The sequence below is a fragment of the Cavia porcellus genome, unplaced genomic scaffold (assembly GCF_034190915.1).
Source record: "Cavia porcellus strain 051 isolate PalLab524CR breed Dunkin Hartley unplaced genomic scaffold, mCavPor4.1 scaffold_6, whole genome shotgun sequence".
Classification (NCBI taxonomy): Eukaryota; Metazoa; Chordata; class Mammalia; order Rodentia; family Caviidae; genus Cavia; species Cavia porcellus.
In genome coordinates, this window is record NW_026947489.1 from 83,721,000 (window position 1) to 83,732,171 (window position 11,172).

The 11,172-nt window shown below is 43.1% G+C and overlaps 1 non-coding gene across 1 annotated transcript; it reads left to right on the plus strand.

Moving 5' to 3' along the window:
* The first annotated feature begins 10,572 nt into the window (after window positions 1-10,572).
* LOC111755964 (small nucleolar RNA SNORA2/SNORA34 family) lies at window positions 10,573-10,709 on the plus strand. Its single transcript, XR_002790496.1, has one exon. It is a non-coding gene; the product is annotated as a small nucleolar RNA SNORA2/SNORA34 family (small nucleolar RNA).
* The last annotated feature ends 463 nt before the right edge of the window (window positions 10,710-11,172 follow it).

Here is an 11,172-nt window from a genome sequence, read left to right on the forward strand (position 1 = left end):
CTGTGACCAGCTGGGCCCCTTTCCCGGTTCTGGGTAGGCTCATGAGATTTAATATGTATATTTTTCTTCCTTGTACAATGTTGGCATTAACTCATAGGAGTTATTTTTCATTTAACATATACATAAAATGTCACTATTGTGGAAGAGATATAGCACAGGGGTAAAGCACTTTTTCAGCAGGCAAGAGATCCTAGGTTCAGTCCCCAGGCTCATAAGCAAAACAGACAGACAGACAGACAAAAACCTGAGGAGCAGAAACAGAATTGTCCTACCAACCTTAGCTTCCACAGGAGACACTGAAAAAGACAATGGATTCTTTGAGGTACTCCCAGAGTTAATCTGTTTTGTTGATTATTTATTTCACATGACCATCAATTCCTGAAGTGTGTTTTTTTTTTTTGGGAAAAAGCAGTTCCTTAGGAAGCCAGATTGCATGGCCCAAACAGCAGTTCCCTGATGAAATAAGTTTGGAATGCAGAGCTGACCCATGTTTGAGGGATTTCTTTGCAGGACTTCTCAGAGCCTTTAGGAATCTTCAAGAAAAGAAATGTGGTATATAATATGAAAATCTCTTGGCTGATGGAACACTCTTTGCAAAACACTTCCATGGATTAATATGATCTCTGGGAAGAGGTACATAAACATTGGTTATTAATGCATGGATAGTTAATGCAGGGTATTTTAGGCCTGGGCTTGTATTACTTAATTTGGATTTGTTTTTTAACCATAAGGAAAAAGAACTTTCATGTGAAAATTAAAAGACAATATACAGTATAGAAAATGCAAGGTTCTCTTCAGAAAAACCTTTAGAGCTAATGAAGTTCACTAACATTTCTGAGCATAAATGCTTATAAAAAAAAAGAAAGTTCCTACATATGAATAACAATTTGAAATTTTAATTTTAGAAATCTCATTTACTGCTGGGCATGATGGTGCATGCCTGTCAGCCCAGCTACTTAGGAGTCTGAGGCAGGCAGACCACAAGTTCAAGGCCAGCTTGGCCAGTTTAGCAAGACCCTATCTCAAAATAAAATAAGGAAGGGATGCAGATATAACTCAGTGATAGAGCTCCGTGAGGGCCTACATTCAATCCCCGGTACCAACACACACAAAAAAATTATGGATAAACCTTATAGCTTTAATTGAGAGATATAAAAGAATTCCTCAATAGGTGGAGAGATTGTATACTATGTTTTTGGATGAAAAGACCCAAGAAGGTAAAGATGTATATTAGTCAGCTTTTTCATTGTTGGGACACAATACCTAACACTCATAATTTAAAGAAGAGGTTAAATTTAACTTACAGTTTGGGGGGTTCAATCCAGAAGCAGATGACCCCAAGGCAAGACCATCATGGTAGTAGGGCATGGTGGAGCAAAGCTGCTGAGTTTATGGTGACCCAGTATCAGAGAGGAAGGGGCCAGGGATCAGATATTGCCCCCAAGGCCACACCTCTATAACCCACCCAGACATACCCAGAAGGATGCTCTAGCAATCTGCTAACCGTTTCTTAATCCAAGAAAGTTGACTTACCTGGATTAATAGTCACAAAATGTAATAGCCCCCATCTTTATTTTTTGCTTTCAAATTAAGGTTTACTACTCTTCTTGCCCTTAATGTCTTTCATCTGGTTTAGCAAGCATAGTGGATCAACAGCTGGTGGTCCACTTAACCCCCAGCTGAAATGAATCAGCATGGTGCTGGGTGTGCAGGCCCACCTGAGCATTGTTGCCAACAAAGTAAAAAGGAGAACTGAAGAGGAAAGTGTGGTGGTGGTAGTGTTGGGGCTGGGGATTTAGCTCAGCGGCATAAGCGCCTGCCTTGCAAGCAGGCAGTTGTGAGTTCAATCCCTGGTACTGAAAAAAAAGAAAAAAAGTGTGGTGGTGTTGCTTTTCCTGTTGCCACTGGATCTCCTAGAGAAGCCTGTTGAGTCTCTTTCTTGATAAGGACTTGGCTGTTCTCATTATCAGAGGAGCTTGGGATCTTGTTGCTGTGAATGGCTGGGGTTCATTTTGAGGGAGCTCTGGTCTTTACTGCTTCCTGGCTTGAGAGAGGAAGATGGTGTGCTGTTTAGTCTTCAGGAGAAGCTTGTCATGCTGGCTTCCTGATATGAACTTGGCTGTTCTCATCCTTGGTGGAGCTTGGGACCTCATTGTTGCTGAGGATGCCTATGGTACTCTTTGGGGGAGCCCTGGTTCTTACTTTGACCACTGCTTCCTGACTCCAGTGCAGAACCCTAAGCCTACTGGTACAGCTCCTTTGTCCTGCGGGCACAGGCTTTCTAGCTTCCACTGCTGAACTTTTGGCCTTTCCAGTGCGGATCTGTGAAACAGACTTGCATGTGTAATTGTCGTGGGCTCTAGGCCTCCAGCTGGATTCATCGGGGCATTGCCATGGGCTCTAGGTCTTCAGCTGGACTCATGCAGGACTTTGCTGTGGGATCCAGGTCCTCAGCTGAATTCCTTGGGTCTTAGTGTATGGACAGATTTCCTGCACTTCTTGTATTTGACTCTTCGGGCAACTATTATAAAATAATTCTATAAATTATGTACTTGTAGTAAATTGTTTTCCTTGCAAACCAAGACTACAGCAGTAAGTCTCTGGGGAAGCATGTTTCAGAGCTCCACCTGAAGATCCCCACTGATAACCCAGTGTTTGTAAAGGTTTTCAGTAAGATGCAGAAAGACTTTCAAAGCATATTAACATGGGGCCAGGGATTTAGCTCAGTGGCACAGCGTTTGCCTCACAAGCATGAGATCATGAGTTTGATCCCCAGTACCAAAAAAAACAAAACAAAAAAAAAAAAAACCCCGGCATATGAATGTAATATAGGATTCCATAAAGAACCTTTGCAATTTATTTGTGTCCTCTAACTCTACATATCTCTTTAGATATGTTAGCTAGAAAGGGCTTTTGTTATATTCAAAATTGCCCAATTTGTTTTTTAATAAAGCAAATATGATAGATGGAAATAGAGGTCTCTTCATGAAAATTCTCTCAGGAGCCCAAACTGAGCTACATTTCTCCCCACCCGAAAACAAACTTACCCCCAAGACATGGAGATGGGCAAGTGAGCTGTGCTGGGCAAGTTACAATATCTAGGTCATCTGAATTGTGTGGACATGTGACCCCAACTGGGTCAGACTTTCTTCTTATAGGGAAAAATACTAAGGTTCACATGAAAAGAAGAGAAGAGATAAGAGGCTGATACGTTTTTCTTTTTTTGTCATTTCTGTCTTTGCACGGGTCGAGTGTATAAGCCAGAAGCAATACCCTCTTTTTATTTTTGTCTATCTCTTGTGACCAATGAATCCTGATAGTAAGGAAGCAGGAGGAAGCTTCCCATGCATGGATTTCCAAGGGGTCCACACAGACTCCCTATAATATACCAGAGGTTATTCAAAGAAGCAGAAACACTACCAGTCACAGAGGAAGGAATTTATCATTAGAGGGAGAGCTCGCATGTTTGCAGAGAGAGCCAGGGGAGTGAGGGTCTGATAAACAGTTGGAGATCAGTTGGGCGTGTTATTGCAGTTCCACAATCCCAGCATTTGGGAGGCTGAGGCAGAAGGACTGCCATAAGTTTGAGGCCAGCCTAGAGTACATAATGAATTCAAGGGTAGCCTGAACCACACAGCAAGACCCTGCTTCAAAAAAAAAAAAAAAAAAAAAAAAGAATTGGCGATCAGAGAGCATGGCATGATTTGATCAGTCTGAGATGCTGAGCACGTCTGGTCTCTGAGGTGGGAGGGAGGGCTGTGGATGCCACCCCTAGTGTCACTACTTCCTTTATGAATCACTTCAAGCACTTGGTGCTGTCAGGAGTCATGGCTTGCCACTAGGGTCGGAAAGCAAGGCCTAGCTGGGAGTTACAGGCCTCTCTGCATATATTTCTAACCACTTCTCACGGCGACAGCCTAAAGACAAGGTAATGACTGTGGCTTCCTCTCCACCTTCCGCATCTCATGCAAGTCCTCTTTTGGCCAATTCATACCTGGAACTATACCCAGAAGGATATTCTGAGAATGGTAGACCTCATCTTCACATTAACGGGGTACAAATCGCTCCCACCTTGCTCCAGGTAGCCAGACCCTTCGGACTTCCTCTGAAGGTTCCTAACAAAGCCCAGGCGTTGCATTGCTTGGCTGGGCCAGGGGTCCTGTGGCAGGGCTTCACATGAAGTTTCCCTCACACCCTTCCTGTTCCTGCCTCTGCAGCTCTCTTCTCTACACCCCTGAGCTCTCCCTCCTTCTCCAAAACCTGGAGGCTCAGCCCCACCAGAGTTTTTATAGCCGATGGGACTGGGAGAGAGGGAGCTTTCGGATGCTTATTTTGGCGGGATGCTTATTTTGGCCCTTTGCTTGGGAACACAGCGAGCAGGCAGGTAAGTTCACTCTGGGATCAGCTTTAACTTCTTACCCCCATCCCAGGTTCCACTGGCTGACTCCTGCCTGACTCCTGGAGCCAACCTGTCTCTTCAGTGACCTGAAGAGCATTCCCTCTACTTCATCCAGGACCAGGTTTTGGCCTTGCTTGGCCTGTCCCTGCTCCCTGTCCAAGCCCAGGCTCTGAACTCCAGTAACAGGGCTGCTGTCCTTTACCGTATTTTCTCAACTTCAGCTCCTCCAAGCTTGGCTTCCAGGGACAGCCAGCATACAACATGTGCGAGTATCACTTTTCCAAGCCCCGTTCAACCCTACATTGTACAGCTGACTCTCGTTCTCCAGAATCAAAAGTCACCTGCTTGTGCAGTCTCATCTCACATCTTGTTTCACTTTTGCTAAAGTTTAACACATACACACACCTCCCCGATTTCCAGGGCTTTTTGCCATAATCAAACAGATTCTTCTTTTTTTTACGAAAAAAGTTACTAAGCTGCCCAGGCTGGCTTAAATTTGCAACCTTCCTGTTTCAGCCTCCCAGAGTGCTGGGGTTACAAGGTGTCTTTTCTTTTTATTTTCCTTCCTTTGTTCCTTTTTCTTCTTCCCTCCTTCCTTTCTTTCCTTTTTTTCTCTTTTTGGTAAAAAGTATAAGGAGAATATTCATCCCTTCAAGCCCAGACCAGCTGAATTTAACATTTTGCCTTCTTAGGGAATTTCACTTTAGTTTAATAGGAATCTTAGCAGCTGACCACTGTCCCCGAGGGGAGGGAAGCAGACTGTGGTCATGGTGGTTTCTTAGTTACAAAGGAACTCGGCTGCATTCCCAACCGTGCACAAAGAATTCCATGACATGATGGTAAAATGGGCAGCAGGTCTCACTCATTCAGTTTGTTTATGTGTGCATATTGTGCTTAAGATACTTGTCCTGGCAAGTGACAAATGACCACCTGTCATGGATCACTGCAATAATTCAGAAGCATTTTAAATGGTGACTGTGGAGGGTAACGGGAAGAAAAAATAAACAAGAAGCAAGATATACCATACAGGTACAAATCTCTTATGATGTCACTGTGTATATGTAAAATGTACCGATAAAATTAAAAAAATGTAAAAATGGTTGCCAGTCTGGGCGTAGTGACACACACCTGTAATCCCAGCACTCGGGAGGCTGAGGCCAGCCTGGGCTACACAATGAGTTCAGTGACTACATGGTAAGACCCTGTCTAAAAAACAAACAAACAAAAAATGGTGGCTGTGCCCTCACCAACCATGCCAAGGGTGTGAACTTAATATCTGACTTGTTGCTACCATCCGTCCACCTCGTTTTGCCAGATGACTCCAATGCCTCCTAAGTTACTAAATAACTGTTCACCGTCGGTTGTTCTGCTCTACCTGCCAAAGACACAGCCTCCTGTTGTCTACACCTGTGTGGGGCACATCCCACCCGAGTGGGCATGGCAGGTGCCAGGTCCCTGCCCCTCCCGGTGCCTTGTCTCCCCGGTGCTGGGCTAGGCCAGCTAGGATGACCACAACTGTCTTTACCCACAGCGCACTGAGCACCAGATGTCCTAACTCACGGAAATTGTTTTCAGAGCCCTCTGTTTGCTCCCGGGAAATCTATCAAGAGATGACAAAGGTCCGCGTGAGAAAGTCTTGGACCATTAAATCATCCAGGAGAAGCCATGCTAACCTCTAGCAAGCCAAGTAAGATTATAACTGACTGCATTATAGCCACCCAATTGGCTCTAGTTCAAAAGTCTTGTCCAATGGTGCTTTTACAATCTCTACAATTCATTGGACGCCCTTTTTAGAGTTCATTTAACCCTGGTTATGGAAGGTGGAGTTGGAGCTGCAAACTTTTATTGTTGTAGGTGATTACAGATTTTATAATCCTTTTTTTTTTAGGGTGTAGTTGTTACTCACTCAGTGCTGAGCCCTTAGGAACACACTGTCTCATTGCCATTTCCATAGTATTCTTATGAGAAAATGCAACTTATGGGGCTGGGGGTTTAGCTCAGCGGCATAAGCGCCTGCCTTGAAAGCAGGCAGTCGTGAGTTCGATCCCTGGTACCGATAAAAAGACAAAAAAAAAAAGACAAAAAAAAAAAAAAAAAAAAAAAAGAAAATGCAACTTATTTACTTTTTTTCCCATTCCATGAATGTTTTAGTGTTTAAATGAACCTCTTCCTGCCACTTGGCACACATCAGAGTTCAGCCTCTGGCTGTGCTCTGAGGCTGTGTTCGTGGGTGGTAGAGGATGCGGGTTGGGGAGACCTAAGACTGTGGGATGTCTCTGTATGATCCCTGGACAAGAAGCTCTGACCTGGGACTGGAGACTGTGACGGGTTCCCCAAATGACATAAAGGAAGGAGTCCTGAGTGTTAACAACTTTAGCTTCCCCTAGTTTCCCTGCTATGGAATTTTAGATCATCCTTGGCTCTCACTCTGGACCCACTGAATCCTGCTTCTGCCTCGGCCTTACTTTGACAAGAAGCCCTAACTAACATCCTTCCCCTACAGCCTCAGCACCTCCTGATCACCTGTGGTGTCCACCTCTTATTCTCCAGTTGTGGTGCCCAGTAAAGGGCACTTTGCAGGACTCATCTAACCAAGAATCTCGGCATGGCAGGTTATCGTGTGTTACTGTGTGTGCCCAACATCACTGCAAACGGGATGTGCGGGACTCAGGAAGGTCCGAGTTGGAGAAAGAGACCTGACTACAGAAGCAGAGGTGGGACTGGTAGGAGCCATGAGCCAAGGCAAGTGGCAGCCTTGGGTTCTGGAGAAGACAGCAGGAAGCTGCCTGCCTGCCATCTTCAGCTTGGCCCTGTGAGATCCATTTCAGACTTCTGTTCTCTGGAAGGATAAGAGGATGATCATGCACTGTTTTATACTGTAAGTCTGGGATAATTTGTTGTAGCAGCGCTAGGAAATGAACATAGCTCCCAACCCGAATTTCCTGGAAGACGGAGACTGGTTTTTTAGAGTTGTGCAAACCTTGTATGTTAGTTGTTGAGCCCTAGGAAGGGGCTATTCTGAGATGTGCTGTCAGGATAAAATGTGCACCACATTTTAAATACCTAGTATATTAGGTATGTTGGGTCAAGAAGATTGTATTATTAAATTTTCACTTATTTATTTCTACTTGTTTCCAGGTTGCCACTAAGAAACTTTACACACATAACTTGCATCCCACTTCTACTGATTAGTGCTGCTATAGAGAATCAGATCTCACCACCCCTTTTTTGATATCACTGTGAAACCCTACAGGTTGGCCCAGGCCTTCTGTTCCCAGTTTATAGGTCTTTCGTGGCTGTTGTGTCTTCCAGGACATGGGGAGAAGGCGACTGTCTCCTGGATACCTTGAACCTGTGGTCTTGGAGCCTGAGAATGATGACTTAACCCCTTTCAAATTTAATTTTGAAAAACAACAGAATTAGGCTTGGAGCAACCTGTGCAGATGAGGGACTTTAAAACTTAACTTTCATTGGTCTCATGGTAGAATTACCTCTGTCCCCACCTAGGATAACTCCCCCCCCCCCCCCCCCGCTCCAGCCTACAGGGATCTCAGTAGTCCAAAGACAACATGCAAAGTGGCCACTGCCCTTGACCTAGGTAGGCAGGATGCTCCAGCTTTGGGGAACCTCACATGTAACAAGCACAATAGGTTTGCACATGAAGGAACGTCAGGGCGGCTAGCACTTGGGGCTTGGCAAGCATCGCTGGCACAACAGAGGCATAAACTGAACATCTGCCTTCATGAGGTAGCACCACTCATACCCAGAGATTCTGCTCCCCTACATTTTTAGCTGTGTCCTGGAAACAAAAGGAATGAACCAGAATGCCGCAAGGATTTGTAAGTGGTGTTGCTGCTAACACAGACCCAGACAATTCTTCAGAGCACCACAGGAGGAGGAGGAAGAGGAGGAGGAGGAGGGGAAGCAACAGAAGAAAGACTAAGTCATCAACTTGTCAAATCCTTCTCTCAGATAGTGGTGTGCAATACATTCTTATGTAACAGTACTGTATCTGGAAAATGTAAGGTTGAGATATTTGCAACAGTTAAAATACAGCTGAAGAATATTTTGTAACATTAAACAATTCACATTATTGTTACATTTGTATATATGTGGGTCCAAATACAACATTCTTGCAACATGATCTGACTTGGGAACTAGACAAACACAATGACAACCAGATGCATGGTGGAATACTAGAATAGTGTGTGGTGTGTGTGTGTGTGTGTGTGTGTGATGTGGCGATGAACCCAGAGTCTCAAGTATGTTAGACAAGCATTGTACTACTGAGCAACATCCTCAGTTCAAATTATCAATTCTAAAATGTATTTTTAAATTTTTAACTGGCATACAGTAATAGCACATATTTGTAGGGTACGGTGTGACATCTCAACACATGTATACAATCTGTAATGTCCAGATCAGGGTAACAGACATATCTTCTCACTCTAGACAGTCTCTGCTAGCTGTTTTGAAGCAGTCAATTAATTCTTGTCAATCACAGGTATTCTTCTGTGCTCCAGAACTTTAGAAGTTATTCCTCCTACCCAGCTGTACTTCTGCACCCCGCTTTTCCTTATCTCCTCCCCCTTGCACTCTTCCCAAGCTCTGGTAACCACTATCAAAGTATATTTTTTTTTTCAGTATTAGGGGTCAAACTCAGGATCTTATGCATGATTAACAAGGACTCTGCTACTCAGCTATATCTCTACCCTTTTTTTTTTCTTTTAATTTTGAGACAGTTGAATAAGAAGCCAATTCACCTTTCCTGTGAGTCATGGGCCTGTGAGGAGTAACAAGAAGCCCTTCCCATGAGCTGACCAATGTATGGGCTTAGAGACAAGAAAAATAGTCACTCCCTCTCCCCCATAAGCAACTGGCTGGTTCAGAGGACAGGCTGAATTGATAGAAACTGAGATACAAAAATGACTTAATCAGGGCTGGGGATTTAGCTCAGCAGCATAAGCGCCTGCTTGCAAGCAGGCAGTTGTGAGTTTGATCCCCGGTACCGATAAAAAAGACAAAAAAACAAAAAACAAACAAACAAAAACCCCACAACTTAATCCTTGTATTGGTTGATTTGTGGGCCGAAGGCCAGGAGTCTGAGCATCTATTAAGAGGATGACAGTATGCAATATAGCAAATATAGGGGATTTCTTTCTGTCTTGTTTAGAAATCTAATATTGTTCTCACTGTTTTGTTTTGTTCCATTTTATTGTTTTGTTTTATTCAATGCTTTGTTTTGATTGGTTTTATCCTGTTGTGTTTTGTTATCTCTGATGGTACGGGTAGCAATTTTGAAGATAGCAAGAAGCATTATGGTAGCCATTGTTGATTTCTTTTTTTTTTTTTTTTTTTTTTTTTTTTTTTTTTTTTTTTTTGTCTTTTTCCTTTTTATCGGTACCGGGGATCGAACTCACGACCGCCTGCTTGCAAGGCAGGTGCTTATGCCGCTGAGCTAAATCCCCAGCCCCCTTTTGTTGATTTCCTATTATCTTGCTTTGAAATCCTGTATCACTTTCACTGTTTTGTTTTGATTGGCTTTATTTTGTTTTGTTTTATTCTCTTTAAAATACACTCTAATTCTTTTGTTTTGGTTAGTTTATTCTGTTTTGTTCTGTTTGATTTTATTATGTCTGATGGTATGGACAGCTATGCCATTATGGTAGCCACTGTTAATTTCTTATTATCTTGCTTTGAAGTCCTGTGTCACTTTCATTGTTCTGTTCTGATTAGCTTTATTTTGTTTTGTTTGGTTTGGTTTTATTCTCTTTTTAAAAAAATTTGAGACAGTCTTTTTTAGTGGCCCAGTCTGGCCTCAGACTTGCAATCCTCTTATCCTAGCCTCCCAAAGAACTATGATTACATATGTGTGTGCCATACCTTTTAGAATTGTAAACTTTTTATAAAAACACAATTAAACTGAAATTTAAGCTTTGAGGAATGTAAATGAAATTTCTACTTTATTCAAATGATTTTTTTTACACCCCCCCATTCAAATGATTTTGAAAACCAGATTATCACTGAGATAGAAAATACAACAGTGGGGCTCAGAGAAGAAACAGCCTGCAGGATGAGGAGACAGAGAGTGAGCTGCTTCAATTTCTAAAGACTGGAAGCAAGGAAAGTGAACAGATCTTTGCTGGTATGATGCCTGTAAAATCTGCAAACAGCAGGCCCTGGATCAAGGCTGGCAGCTTCCTGACGCTGTTGGTTTTGAGCAGGAGCCTAAAGAGATGTCTTTCTATGATTTGTTGGCCATTGCAGAACTTGAGCAGTGAAATGGTCAATTTATTAGAAAGAAACAGCTTGAAGCACCCCCCTACCCTGTGAGCGGCTATGAGTGTGGCAGGCTCCAGTGGCCCAGGATGGGAGCCACCAGCAATTACTGAGACCCACATCATGCTGGGACCTGGAACACCGGGAAACCAAGCAACCCATCCCCCCTCCCTAATTTGTTTGTTGAACTTCAATATACATGAAAGTATGGATGGCTATTTTGAAGAGAATGAGAGACTACAACAGCCATTAGTGACTTCCTTATTGTCTGGTTTTTTGAAGACCTAAAATGCCCTTCTCATTCTGTTCACATCAGTTTTATACTATGTTGTTTTGTATTTATTCTCTGTATGTGAAGACATGGACAACTATTTGGAAGAAAACAAGTGATAGATGACAGACAGTGAATATGATAGACAGTGAAGATCTTAGGTCGTCTAGCTTTGAAATTTATATCTCTTACATTGCTTTCTTATGTCCTATTTTGTTCTGTT